The sequence below is a fragment of the Lichenostomus cassidix genome, chromosome 6 (genome assembly GCF_008360975.1).
Source record: "Lichenostomus cassidix isolate B80296 chromosome 6, HeHo_3.0, whole genome shotgun sequence".
NCBI classification, from domain to species: Eukaryota; Metazoa; Chordata; class Aves; order Passeriformes; family Meliphagidae; genus Lichenostomus; species Lichenostomus cassidix.
The window spans coordinates 642,440-656,895 of record NC_139487.1 but is presented as its reverse complement, the minus strand read 5'-3'; the positions used below and the strand labels follow the sequence as shown (position 1 = coordinate 656,895).

Sequence of the window (14,456 nt, the reverse complement as noted above, 5' to 3'; positions counted from 1 at the left end):
CCTTGTTTATGACACAGTGGAATGGTCTCAAAGGAAAATTTATTGGCTTGATGTGTAGTAATAACAAGCAAATGGAAAACACTCTGACTTAACGGTCAAGATTTATCTGTTCTGTCCCAGATAATGCCTGCGGGGGTTAAAAGCCTCTTCTCTCCAATCAAAATGCTTTGGGGATTGCTAGTGTGGCCACTAATGGCTAATTAAAAACTTTCTCTACTGGTGGATCCTGATTTTCCCTGCCTGAGCTCTGCACGTTGCCAGCTGTGGCTGAAGGAATCATGATGGATTTTGGGTTTGTAAATCACCCCTGGTACTTCCCAGAGCTGCCAGGGTGGTGGGAAGAGCTCAGAGCATTGCCAGGTTATGGTGGCCTTGGCTGTGCTGGGTTGACATTTAAATTCAGTGATCTCAAAGGTCTTTTCCAGCAATAACCATTCCACAATTCTGTGATTTAGCAGCACAGTCAGAGACAAATCAAAACAAGCCTTTGGAACAAAGGGATGTCTTTGGGTTTAGTTTTTTCTCCTTTCCTGAATACCCAGCTGGTTCCTGGATTTGCACATGCAGAAATTCCAGTTCCACATATTGCCAATCCCAGTTCAGAGATTCAGATAGTTGACCAAGCTCTGCCAGAGCTCTGAACTTTCCCTTTCAGTGGAAGGGAATCTCGTTAGGCTTTATTCCCTTAGGATACACTCAGGCTGAGCAGGAGTTCAAGGAGCAGTTTCTGGCAGGTGCCTCTCGTTACCTGTCAGTCACCCAGCAGCCTGACCTGCTTCCAGGCTGAGCCAGCTCTGTCAGGCAACACTTCCTGAACAAAGGTAATTTTGTGCTTTCTTTGGTCTAGAATTTTCTTTTTTAATTCCCCTCTTACTAAAATATCAGTGTGTGTCCTAGGACTGACTTATGGGTTTGGCCTGATAAGGTTTTGCAACTGCAAATCAAGTAAAGAAACATAGTTGAGAAACAAGCAATGCAGCAAATGGGATATATCATGGATTTGAAGGGGAATGGAAAAGAGAGGAATACTTGATGCCTTCCTGGAGTTGTCCTGCAGGAAATAAGGGGTGGTATGGATGCTGAGACAGGCAAAGCAGGGAGCACAGGGATGGGGAGTCACTGAGGTTGGTGTCAGAGTTACCATCAGGAGCAGACAAATGTAAATATGGTCTTTTCCCCTCAAAGCTGGTTTTTGGTGTTGGGGGGTGGGTTTTTTGGTGTGGTTTTTTTTTATTATTTTGTTTGTTCAAAGGGAAAATATGAAATGGGAGTGTGTGAAACAAATTTCTTCAGCAGTGCCTGGTGACCATTAGGATCCCAGACTGGTTTGAGTGGGAAGGGACCTTAAAGCTCATCTCATTGCACCCTCTGCCATGGGCAGGGACACCTTCCACTAGTCCAGCTTGCTCCAAGGTCCATCCAGCCTGGCCCTGGATGGCAGGAGATGGTCAGACTCAATCTGGTATTGACAGAGGTGGCACATCTGAACCCCCAGGAGAATGGGAAGGTGAATAAACCCTTTGGAACACCCAGAGGGAGCTCTGTTGTGGTGCAACCTGAAGCTCAGTAAAGGACTTGTATAAGTTTGGGGGAAAAGTCTTAGTGTGAAGCTTTTTTCCTCCTCCTTTCCTTGTAAATTCCCTGCTGTTATAGTGTGAGGGTTCTTCCTCCCAAGAGTTGAGTGAGGTTTGGATACGTTTACTGTAAGAGCAGTAGCAGTTATGTGAGGAGAACAAGTTGTTGGTTAATTGGTGTTCTGCACAAGCATGTGAAACTAAAGAGAAATAGGTGCTCTGCTAAAAATATCGTTGCTGTTTAAAAAGAAGCCACTCAACAACTGCATTTGAGGCTGAAGGGTATTACAGCAGCATGAATGTTTCCTCTTCTGCTTCTGTTTCCGTGTCAATCACCACAGGGGTATCAGGGAGGTTAGTGAGCTCCGGAGCAGACATAGCTCCTGGGAAGGAATGTCTGCCCAGGCAGAGATGTACAACACATCCCCACATCGGGAGTGAAAGGTAGGCAGCAGAGATCCAAGGGGTTGTTAAAACAACAGCTGCATCTTTGGGACAGAGTCTGAGGGCACAGTTGTGCAGCAGCACTAAATGACACTGTGATTCAGTTACTAGTGAACGCTGCCCTGGCAGTGAGATGGGGAGATGCTCCTGCCTCTGGCCAACCCTCAGGCCAACATCTCAGCTTTCCATTTGCTCAGCAGCCTTCAGCCCCTCAGCACTTCCTGAAATTCCCTGTTTCTAGGAACGCTGCAGCAGCTCTGGGTGGGCAGTAAGGGCCCTGTGATCACCTGGTGTCTGTTCAGCATCACTGTAACCCCTGTCACAGCCTCTGCTGTGCTGCAGCTCTGGGCTCACCTGAGCTCACCTGCCACAGCTGACACAGCAGTCCCAGGGAGGGACAGGTGTTCTCCAGGGCATCAATATAAATATATATTTACATATATATAAAGAGATATGTAAACATGGACCAAAACAGCCACTTCTGTGTCCTCCCTCACCAGTAACTCCAGTGCCCCCAGTGCTGGGCTTTGCCCATCTTGCTGGTGCATGAACTCCCTGACAGACGGGGTGAAGCTGCTGAGCAGCTGGTCAGCATCACCCTCTGGACTCTGATCTCCTGGGAAGGGTCTGGAGCACCAGGAGAGGCTGAGGGAGCTGGAAAGAAGCTCAGCCTGGACCAAAGGAGGCTCAGGGGGACCTTGTGGCTCTGCAGAGCTGCTGCCAGGAGGGGACAGCCGGGGGGTCAGGCTGTGCTCCAGGGAACAGGGACAGCAGGAGAGGGAACAGCCTCAGGCTGGGCAGGGGAGGCTCAGGTTTTACACTGGGAAAGTTTCCTATCCTGAAGAGCTGTCCAGCCCTGGCAGAGCTGCCCAGGGCAGGGCTGGAGTCCCCATTCCTGGGGGGATTTCACAGTGCTGTGGATGTGGCACTTGGGGACATGGGCAGTGCTGACCTTGGCAGTGCTGGGGATCCAGCTGGACTCGATGGTCTCAGGGAGCATTTCCAACCTGAACAGTTCCCTGATTCTTGCTGTTGGTGACAGGCAGGGGTCCTGTGAGCTGTGCAGGTGTGACTCAGGAACCTGCAGGGTGAGCTGCTGGCTCAGGTGAGCCTTGGTGCTCTGGCTCCAGCACCCTGTGGGCTCAGCGAGGAACTAATTAACTAAGGAGTGAACTTTGAACAAAGCAACTGGATATATAATGCTGTGGGTCAGAACCTGATCCAGGGCATGTAAATAAATGCAGAAGTAGCCTCAAGGCATTGTTCCCTGGGGTACCAGGGAGGATTTCTCCCTTGAGTATTTTGTCAAGATAATCTTTAGTGCTTGGGCAATGCAATGAAGTGTGTAGTGCTGGCTGTGACTGGGGTCTTTCAGGTTTACTGAGAAATGCTGTACTTCTGGCTTTAGGGACATCATTTCCTACCTGCTTATTTCATATTAATGAGACTCATCTATTTAAAGTAACATGCGTGCAAGCTTAGGTCCCTCCAGTTCCCCTGCAGTTCTGAATTCCCAGCTAGCCTGACTCACTTGGAGTCACAATTTTTGAGATGTTTTTTTGTGTTATTTACCACCCAAATCAGTTTTGCTACATCTAAATTTAGGCCATCAGCCCTGCAGGACTGGTAGGAGTGATTTGCTACAGCAATGTCATTATTTTCATATGGATCCCCAAAGCCATTTGTGGGTCTGGGTTGTGTCCTGCCCACTGCAGACAATAAAGCTGTATTGAACATCAGAAATGTGAAGTGAAAACCTGAATGGGCCAAACTTTCCCCTGGAGATCAGAATCTTGTGTCATTTCCTCTGCAGCCCCTGAGAGGAGCAGGTCAGTGATTCCCAAACATGCCTTCGTGCAGTGCCTGCAGAGCACTTGCAGCCAGCCTCTCTCAGAAATGTGTCACTGTCTCAATTGCTGTCTCCTCGTGAGCACAGGGCTGGCAGGGAGCTCAGACAGAAAAGCTCTGTGTGAAATGTCACATTTGGTGCCTTGCAGAACCTCTTCAGAAAGTTTCACTTGGATCCTGAGATATTTGTAATACGCTTGCTGGGTTACAGCATTTGTTTTGGTTTTTTTTAAAGATTGCAACACATCCACTTTGAAGATGAAGCATAAAAATTATTTTTAGCATTTGCTGCTAAGTCATCAGATATGATAAAGGAGAAAGAACAACATTTATAGCTTCCTTCTCTTTGGCAGCAGCAGAAAAACCCCATCCTCCCTCCTGGCTGAGTAAGGAGCTTTCCTCAAAGTTGACCTTAAATCCCATCCAGTGCCACCACGGCAGGGACACCTTGCACTGTCCCAGGCTGCTCCAACCCCAATGTCCAGCCTGGCCTTGGACACTGCCAGGGATCCAGGGGCACCACAGCTGCTCTGGGAATTCCATCCCAGCCCTCCTCACCCTCCCAGGAACAATTCCATCCCAATATCCCATCCATCCCTGCCCTCTGGCAGTGGGAAGCCATTCCCTGTGTCCTGTCCCTCCATCCTTGTCCCCAGTCCCTCTGCAGCTCTCCTGGAGCTCCTTTAGACCCTGGAAGGCTCTGAGCTCTCCCTGGATCCTTCTCCTCTGCAGGCTGAACACCCCCAGCTCTCCCAGCCTGTCTCCATGGCAGAGAGGCTCCAGTTTCAAAATAGGGCTTTAAAAGTCTTGATTTTAATTAAACATAAGCCCTACTAAAAATTCAAATGCCATTCTAAAACATTTCAGTTTCATTTTTGACAGCATCTCAATTTTTCATCTTAATGTTTTGACTAAAATGATTGAGAAATAAATCCCTCATAAAAAATGGCAGCAAAGGCAGCAAAATTCTCCACAGCAGCTGTGTGAGGTGGTGGAGTCACCATCCCTGAGGTGTGCAAGGACAGCCTGGCTGTGGCACTCAGTGCTCTGGGCTGGGGACAAGGTGGCATTGGCACAGCTTGGCCTCCATGGTCTTGGATTTCTTTTCCAGCCCGAGTGATTCTGTGCTCCTGTGTGTCAGATATTGCCTTGTAATCAAAAATTGCCTTGTGCAAAAAAACTGCAAATTGCCTTGTGCCTGCAGCCTGTGAGAGCTCCCTGGAAATCTCAGTTACTGATCTGCAGCAGTTATTGCCCTTTCTTTAAAAAAAAGAGAAAGAAAATGCAGAAGAACAGCAGTAAGGCCTCCATGGCAACGGCAGGAGCTGCCAGGCTGCTGCTCTCGCTCCAGAGCTGCCTGGGGAAGTTGCTCCTGAGGATATATTTGTTTTCAAAATCTGTTTGGCCACAAGCCCGTTTGCCAGCGAAGAAAGTCATCATTTCCTTTATCCTGTTAGGGCAGGGATGGTGTCACTGTGGAGGGATGAGTGAGTCCTGCTCAGATCCTCCTGGGGCTGCTGGAGAACCCCAGGAGAGTCCTTACCCTGTGTGTAAAGGGCAGCAGGGAGGGACAAGGCAAACTCTGAGCCCTGCAAGTGGAGCTCAAAACAGGCTATTTTATTTGCACTCCCTGTGGTTTATTTCCTGCTCTACTGGAAGGTTCCCAGCCCGTGGTGTGGGTTGGAAGTGTCCAAGGGCAGGTTGGAGGGGCTTGGAACAGCCTGGCAGAGTGGAAGGTGTCTGCCCACGGCAGGGGCAGAGTGAGAGGAGCTCTAAGTTCCTCTTCAACCCAAACCAACCTGGGATTTTAAGGATATAGCAAATACAAGAGTCAGACTGCTGAAAGAAACGGCTGAGTTTGAGATGCAGAGGTTACAGCCTTTGCTCAGGTCTGTCTGCCCTCTCCCAGAGGTGCTGCTGGCTGTAACTAGGGGAGGCTGGTGGGTTCTGTCCTTGGGGGTCCAGGCTGGTGCCTCCCTTCCCCTGAAGCCAGGCCAGTGCATGGAGCTGCTGTGAGCAGGAGCTCTGGCTGGGGGAGCACAGCCAGCCGTGCTCTCCTGGGGGTTTGGAGGTTGTTTTAAATTGGGATTCTCTAGTGCTTCAGGCTAATATTGATTTTTTTTTTCTGTTTTTATTATTTTTTTCTTCAAGCATTCACCTCATGTCTCCTGCATGACATGGAAATTTCATTCTGCTTTCTTACTCATTCAGTCATTGAATCCATTCTAAAACTCCCAACTGTACCTTGTATTTCTCTGTGTAAAGAAGTTGCTGTTCATTGGTTCACACCTGAAAACTGTACCTTATTGTCTGTAATATTTTAGTGGTTTAAACAGATTTATGTCTGCAGAGACGTCAGAATTCTGTCTGTGTCTCTTCGATACATATGTCTTCTGTATCTCTTCTGCACCAACTTTTGGCTGCTGTTGGAGCACCCTGTATCTCCAAACCTGATGGTCAGAAGCTTTGTAACCTTGAGGACTTTGTTAAATCCATGGAAATTTGCAGGATGTGTTTGGGATTCGGTGGTGCTACCACAGGAAGGAAAACAAGACAGTCCTTCTATGTAAATGGCATCTGCATTCTTGCTTCTAATTAAAAATTCAAAGGGAAAAGCTTTCTGTAATCAAAGGATGTGTTTGCTAATTTGTCACAGGCTGGACTCTGGAGCATTTCTGGAAGTAACTTCCAGCTTTCTCTCTCCCTAGGAACAGGCTGAGCATTCACCTTACTGATAATCATAAATTGCATGGGCAGGGGTGAGCAGGGACAGGACAGTGTCTGTGTGTCCTTCCCGTGACTGCCAGAGACACCTGAACCCTTGTGTAGGGTGGTGTGAGAGTTTGGGGCTTACACTGCAGCAGGCTTGGGCTTTTACAGAGTGGATCAGCGTTTGCTGCTGAGCTGCTGAGCTCAGGACTGGCAGCTGCAGGTTGCCCAGCCGAGTTCTGCCCTGTCCCTGTACTCCTGCCCTGTCCCCGTGGCTGTGCCCTGTCCCTGTGCTCCTGCCCTCTCCCCGTGGCTGTGCCCTGTCCCTGTGCTTCTGCCCTCTCCCCGTGGCTGTGCCCTGTCCCTGTACTCCTGCCCTCTCCCCGTGGCTGTGCCCTGTCCCCCTGCCCTGTCCCCGTGGCTGTGCCCTGTCCCTGTGCTCGTGCCCTGTCCCCGTGGCTCTGCCCTGTCCCCGTGGCTCTGCCCTGTCCCTGTACTCCTGCCCTGTCCCCATGGCTCTGCCCTGTCCCCGTGGCTCTGCCCTGTCCCCGTGGCTCTGCCCTGTCCCTGTACTCCTGCCCTGTCCCCGTGGCTCTGCCCTGTCCCCGTGGCTCTGCCCTGTCCCCGTGGCTCTGCCCGCTCAGGCAGGCTCAGCCTGACACAGGGGGATGTCAGCCCTTCCCAGTTTGCTTCAGCCCCCTCCCAGAGATCCCCTGGGCTGTTCCTCCGTGGTTTGGTTGGCGCAGAGCTGAGGCAGGCACTGGGCTCCGGCCGTGGCTCAGGGCTGTGGCTGGGCTGAGGTGCTCTTTCCCTGTGGGTGCTGTTGCCCTGGGGAGCAGGGGAATCCTGCAGACTCTGGAAAGGCCAGAGGGATCCTCCCAGAGCCAGCCCGGCAGTGGCCTCACTCGTGGGGCACTTGCCGGCCTGCCTGGGGCTCCCGGGGCAGAGCTGCCCTAGCCCAGCTCGCCGCAGGCACTCACACATCGCAGGCTGGCCGAACAGGAGCAGCCGAGCTCCCAGGCTGGCAGCGAGACGTCACCTTTGCTTTTCAGTCCAGAGCAGGTAGAGGCTGGAAACCTTTCCTCCCTCGCCCAGCGCGGTTCCCACGCAGGCTTTGCATTTGATTTTTTTCCCCCCCAAGAAATCGTTTCCTGTTGTCGTAACGTAGCCAGATGGGGAGGGTTCAGTGGAAATACCTCGGGAGAGGCTGGCAGAGCAGCGCATCCAGGAAGCAGATCCTCCCCGTAATATTGGCACGGTTTGGTAAGTTCCATCTGAAAAATCCGAAGCGGCTCCCTTTGCTGAGTCACAGCCTGGAGCTGGAGCTGTGACAAGCCGGGAGACGCCGCGCCGCTCGAGTGAGGCAGAGGTGAGCAGAGGCGGTCCGGGATGCTGCCCGGCTGCTTTTCGCGTCTGAAATGATTTTTTAAATCTCATTCAAGTGCTTTGCGAGTTCAGTCGCGTCCATGGGAAGGTGCAGCTGCGTTCCTGGCTGCAGGGCGGGGATGCCGGTGTGCCAGGAGGATGCTGAGCGCATCCCGGGTATCCCGTCCCGCTGCGGGTGGTGCTCCTGCCGGGCTGAGCCCTGCCCGTCCCGAGCACCGGGCTGAGCCCTGCCCGTCCCGAGCACCGGGCTGAGCCCTGCCCGTCCCGAGCACCGGGCTGAGCCCTGCCGGCACTCGGAGCGTCCCTGCCGGACCGAGGAGCCTCTGCCCGGTGCGAGGGGCAGCTCTGCTCCCGGCGCTCAGCCCGCTCCATCCATCCCCTCCGAGCATCCCCGCTGCTCCCGGCGCCTCTCGCTGCTGCCAGGCTGTTCTCACCTACAAACCCCTCTGCAGCCAAGGCCGCAGGCTTTTCCAGGCTTTGCACCGGGGTTTGTCTGCTGGAGTTGAACAGCTCCGTTTGTACCTCAGTGCCGCGGTTCTGGGGTTCACATGCACTATCCCAGGTTGTCTTGTTTGCTGAAGCTTTTTGATCTCCTCAGTCCACAGGACTGGGTGTCAAAACCAGAGGAATTTTAACCGGGAGGGAGCTGGGATTGCTGCTGGGTTACCTTACAGGAGAGAGGCTGCAGGCAGGACAGGGACACAGGAGCATTTCCTGAGCACCAGCAAAATCCACCATTTGACACTGAAAAGTAATTCTGGTTCTGTTGAAATGCTGCCAAGATATGTATTATCTAGACGGGAAGATGCTCTTGGGCTGCTATTTCCAGTGTATCTGGGGTCATTTCAATTGCAGATTCGTTTTTTCAAGCAAATCTGAGGTTGTTACGATTGTTAGACATGTTTTCCATGTACTTTTTAATAGACTTTTAAAAAGTTTTAAAAAGCTCAGTATCTTTAGGAGCTGTGATGTTGCTGATCTGTTGTAATCATCCCACCTCCTGCTGCCTGAGCACTGCAGGTCACTGTGGCCTGAGCTGACATCCCTGAGGGATGGAGCACAATTGTGGAAGCATAGAATCACAGAGTCATTAAGGCAGAAAAAACCCTTGAACATCATCAAATCCAACTATTGACCCACAACACCACCATGTTCACCTCTAAACCAAGTCTCTAAGTGCCACATCTGCATTTTTTGAGCAATTCCAGGGATGGTGACTCCACCACTGCCCAGGGCAGGACTGGACAACCCTTTCTGCACAGAAATTTTCCCTGATCTCCAGCCTCAGCCTCCCCTGGTGCAGCTTGAGGCTGTTTGCTCTCATCCTGACTAATTCAGCTGGGGCTTCTCCTCCTGGCCCCTTTCCCCCATTCCTGAGCCCCTGGGCTCCTTCCCTCTCCTCCTTGCCCAGTGCTGCTTTGACCCCAGGAGCAGCAGAACCATGGGCAGCTTCTCCCAGGGTTTGAGGTGTGTGGCCCAAAGTGGAAAACTCATCTTTCCACTGGAAAAATAATTTAATTTCCTGCCAGTGCCTACAGGGTGGTTTCTTGTTCTTGCATTAGTATGAAAAAGTGACTGAAACATCTTTTTCACCTACACAGTATCAATCATTTAATAACTTCCTGTTCAATGCCTCTTCCAAAAAATCACAGATCCTGAATCTGTTATTACCTGGTCACACCTATTATGTTTCCTTTAGAAGAATTTGAGTGGATTAATGAGCACCTACAACTTATGATGCTTTCTGCAGCATCATAATGCTTTTCCTCTGATTTCACATCTCCTGCTGCTGTAATACCTTATTTACATTGCTGTGTGCATAACAGATGTCCTCAGTGATGACTTGATCTTTCCTCCTAAATCTCTGTGTGCAGGATATGTCAAATTGTATTTCAAAATATAGATTATCTTATACTTTCACAGATTGAATTTCATGTTGCTAAGTTACCTATTTCTTCTAATTTGAGGTTATTGTTTCAGTTTTTTCTTCCTTTTGCCTGCTTCGTCCTCTCTCCCGACTGACCTACATAATCCTCTGTTATCAGCAGGTTTTTGTGTGCTGCCCTTTCCTCTTTACCAGGTCACCAGAGCATCAGGCAGTGCCAGCCCTAGCTCTGGGCCTGGAGCTCGCAGCTGGGAATCTCCTCCTGGAGCAGGAACTCCTTTGTTTTGATGCCTATCTGTGAGTGGAGTTCCTGACACATCACATTGCTGTCATCTCCCAGCACAGGGTGGGGTAGTTGGGAGCTGCTCTGGATGATCCCTGGGGGTCACCCGACTGCCTGCTCTGTGATTGCACCATTCCTGTGCAGGTAATTACAGGAGTGTCCAGCCCTGACCTGTCCTTGTGACTGAGATCCAGGTTTCCATTCTCACCTCCCCTACCCCCTTCGGTGCCAGGATTCATCGAGCTCACTCTGCAGCCACATTTCTGATCCCCTCTGCCTGCTGGGCAGTCACTGCTGGCTGGGCAGGGCTTTCCTGGGCATGGCTTCTCTTCTGGATTTAACGAGCCACAGGAATTTGCAGAGTTTCAATTAAAACTCACAAGCTCCACTTTCCCTGGAGCAGAGCAGCCACAGCTCTTGCTGTTCCTCATGCTGCTCCTCCCCAGGCTCCCCGGGCTTTGCAGAGCTGCAGTTCCACCCTCAGTGCCCCGGAGCAGAGCCTGGCTGTGCTGGCAGCAGCTGTGGGACAGATCCCAGCCGTGGGGCAGATCCCAGCTGTGGGGCAGATCCCAGCAGTGGGGCAGATCCCAGCTGTGCTCGCAGCAGCTGTGGGGCAGATCCCAGCAGTGGGACAGATCCCAGCAGTGGGGCAGATCCCAGCAGTGGGGCAGATCCCAGCTGGGGGGCAGATCCCAGCAGTGGGGCAGATCCCAGCAGTGGGGCAGATCCCAGCAGGAAGCATTCCCAGTGCCCTGGGGCATCCTGGCTGCAGGCAGAGCCTGGTTGGGCAGCGATGGGCTGGGAGGTCAGAGCCAGATGGACACAACCTCTTGGTGAGGATCAGCTAAGTGCAGCTCCTATGAGAAGCTACTTTCCCTGAAGGAGTACATGCAGAAGGCTGAAAGATTGGAAAATCCTCAGCTCAAATCCCAGATTACCCAGCTGCCACACTAACCCAGTAGCTGGGAAAGAGCTCCTCTGGAGCTTCTGCAGCCTGTAAATAGAGATGTTGGTGGGAATGTTTCCCTGGTTCATTATGAGACACATTTCACTCAGAAAACAAGGTCAGTGCTCTTGCTGATCATCTGCACAAGTCCTTGAGAGGGAGATTCCTGCACGGGAGGGGATCTCCCAGGAGGACACATCAGCCAGGAGATGCCACTTGGGAGTGAGTCATTGGCCTCAGAGGTGAACTGCAGGAAGTCAATTCTAGTGACCCAATGGAGCCAAGGCAATAGAGACAAGCCAAGGCAGCTGCTGAGGTTCCCCTTTCCCCCCCTCCTTTCCCCCCCCGCCGTTTGTTGTTAGTCTTGTTTTAAAAAGATTATAATAGCTCTTGTGTTGAAAATAAGATTTTCCCAAAGAAATGGGTCATAGAATCCCAGAATGGTTTGTGTTGGAAGGGACCTTGAAGCTCTTCCCATTGCACCCCTGCCATGGGCAGGGACACCTTCCACCATCCCAGGCTGCTCCAAGCTCCATCCAGCCTTGCCTAGGACACTTGGATGGGGCAGAAACAGCTTCTCTGAGCAGCCTGTTCAGCCTGGGATCCTTTGACTTCAGATGTTAAAGTGAGGGTGAAACAGCCTTTTCTTCCCTCTCAGCCCTGGGTTTGCCAAGGTGCAAGGAGGCCTTAAACCCTCTGGCTGATCCCTTCAGTGAAACTGCAGGGAAGTAGTATCTGCATGCCTGGCAAATTGACTCCAAAGGTTCATGCAGCATTTGAAATCAAATCAGCTTTGAAAAATCAGATTACAGCTGCAGAGTCCTGAGCCATGTGCATGCAGAGCGTGCAGAGCCCTCCTGGCAGAGCTGCCTGGCCAAGGGCAGCAGCTCAGGGTCACCTCCCTGGCCTGGGGGCAGTGCCTCTATAGCCCCATGGGCACAGGGCTGGCTCATGGCACACCAGTGCTCCCCACTCCTCACTGAGCTCTTTCCCTGTGCCTGCAGCCTTTTCCTTCCCACCTGCTGCTCTGCCTCTCCTCTGGGAAACATGAGCTTTGCTCTGCCAGGTTGGTCAGGGTTGCTGGCTCATCATCTGGGAGGACATTTTGCTTTTAGGGTTTTATTCAATCATCTTCCAGGGGCTGCTTTTGTTATAAAATCTTTTTTTATAATGTATCTTTTCTTCATGGTTGGAAATATTTCTTTAGCCAGTGCGTAATGGGGCTCCAGGAGAGCTGGAGAGGGACTGGGGACAAGGGGTGGAGGGACAAGACACAGGGAATGGCTTCCCACTGCCAGAGGGCAGGGATGGATGGGATATTGGGAAGGAATTGTTCCCTGGGAGGGTTTGAGGCCCTGGCACAGGGTGCCCAGAGGAGCTGTGGTGCCCCTGGATCCCATTTTATCAGTCTCTGTGCTCTGAACTCGTTTTCCATCTCTCAGTTAGGTGTCTCTCTTTCCCTTCCCCAACACATCTGTGCTGGAAGCTCAACCTGCTGACAGCAGCACTGTGTCTCAGTTGTTCCAACTCAGATCTCCCAACCTCCAAAATGTACCTAAAGCTCTCTTGATCTTCCCCAGGACCACCTTTCCCAGCTGGGACCATGCTGGAGAGCTCACCCTGATCCCATCAGATTTCATCCCTCCAGCCTTGCCCTCGTCCAGCGGCTGTTGGTGGGAGAGGAATGCTGTTGATCCCTGGCACTGCTGCCTCCGGTGGGTACCTCCCTGCTCACAGCACATCTCCAGCCTCTCTGCTGCTCTGAGCACGCTTTTGCTCTCTTTCTACATCACTATTTATGTTTATTTATGTGTATTGTTTATTTATGTTTGTTACTGTGTTTCTGAGCCAAGGGGCAGCAGGTTTGCTATTCAGTAACAGGGCTGGCATTAGAGAGGAGACTCACAGCAAAAAGGTTATTTAAACCAGGATGTTTAGTAATGAAAAATCAGGTTTGAAATAATCTGATCTTCAGTTTCTCAGGCTGTAGGAACAGCTTTTCACTAGAGCCTGATGGACATCTCCCAACTGTTTGCATTTGGGAGATTAATCGACTTTCCATTCAAATTCTTGTCTGTTGCTGTGAAATGTCAATTTTTATCTTGATTTAGAGCTGGGCACACACCTACTGAGACATAAACCACACTGTCAAATAGAAATGTGATTTTGGCATAGTCCTGGTCAGCCTAAGGAAAGGTTCCTATTCCCATCAGTGTATTCCTGCTGCCCAGTTCCTCACAGCTGAATTTAATGATGATGAGTTAGTCTGGAAATTAACCTTAATTCTGAAATCTAAACCACAGCAGTTTTGTTGCCACTGTTGAGTCTGTTATTTTTCAAGCTCATTTATAAATTGAATAAATCCAAGAACTGAAAATCTTTTATAAGAGCGTGGCAATTAAATACTGCCTTTTCCATCCCCAAATCCAGCTGTGTTGTGTGTTGGTGCCGAAGAGGGTTGGAGAGGTAGCATTAAATAGTTATTTAGGGATGTTAATAACATGCTTAAAATGTTTCCATCAAGTGCTTTTGGATCGTGCGATGCCATCTGTGTTACAGTTGATTTAGTTAATTATACAGGCATGAATTCCTTGGGAGAAGGGATGGCATTGCTCTAACAGCTTGTTTGGGAGCAAGAGAACGCACTGACACAATATTAAACTCGTGGAATTAAGTCTGAAATATATTCCTCACTAATAGTCCTCTCCAAATTATGCTGAGTTGCTCCAGTTTAGCATTTGCATAGATGTGTTACTGGGAAGAGCCTTTCCCTGATTTCCAGCCTAACCCTCCCTGGCACAGCTCCAGCCCTTCCCAATAAACCTTAATTAGCTGCATAATTGACACCCAACTATGTTTTGTGCTTGCAAGAAAACCCAAAAAACTGTGTAAAATTTGGGATGAAAAACCAGAGGAAGGGATTTCAATCCATGGGTGTGGCACAAACAGGTAACTTCACACCCCAGGGGGATCTGTGGAGGAGTCTGGGAGTTACAAATGTAGAGTTTATAAAGCACAGGGTTTGCATGGCGTTTGTAAACACAATCCACCCATCAATGAGTTAAAGCTAACAACGGCTGAAGGATTAATCTTGGAGGAAAAATTCAGGTCAGTCAGGATTTGACATGTGTCTGTTACAGCTGCTGCTGGAATTGATGTAATCCTCAGCAAAACTTTGGCTAGACTTCCATCTGCAGAGGCTCCATACGGGACGTCAGGGTTTGGGGGAGAGGGGTGGAGTTATTTTGAATTTAAAGCAGGTATTGTTTCGTCAAAGAGAGGTTTCAGAGCTTGTTTCACACTGGGAAGTGTTGGATGATTATTTATTTCCCTTATGGAAATGGGGAGTGTTAACTTGGCAGTGTGGGGAGCCTGCAGCTT

At 50.5% G+C, this 14,456-nt stretch overlaps 1 protein-coding gene across 17 annotated transcripts in view; it reads left to right on the top strand.

The window, feature by feature from the left end:
• The window catches only part of JAKMIP3 (Janus kinase and microtubule interacting protein 3), a 48,914-nt gene that overhangs the window by 3,606 nt on the left and 30,852 nt on the right, over positions 1 to 14,456 (top strand). For 15 of the 17 annotated variants that reach the window (XM_085064552.1, XM_085064549.1, XM_085064554.1 and 12 more), the window contains exon 2: positions 12,656 to 12,790. The gene's annotated coding sequence lies outside the window, so the exon portion shown is untranslated. Of the gene's footprint in view, positions 1 to 707; positions 822 to 9,417; positions 10,144 to 12,655; positions 12,791 to 14,456 lie in introns of those variants that run through there. The other 2 variants (XM_085064546.1, XM_085064545.1) reach the window with 2 other exon arrangements.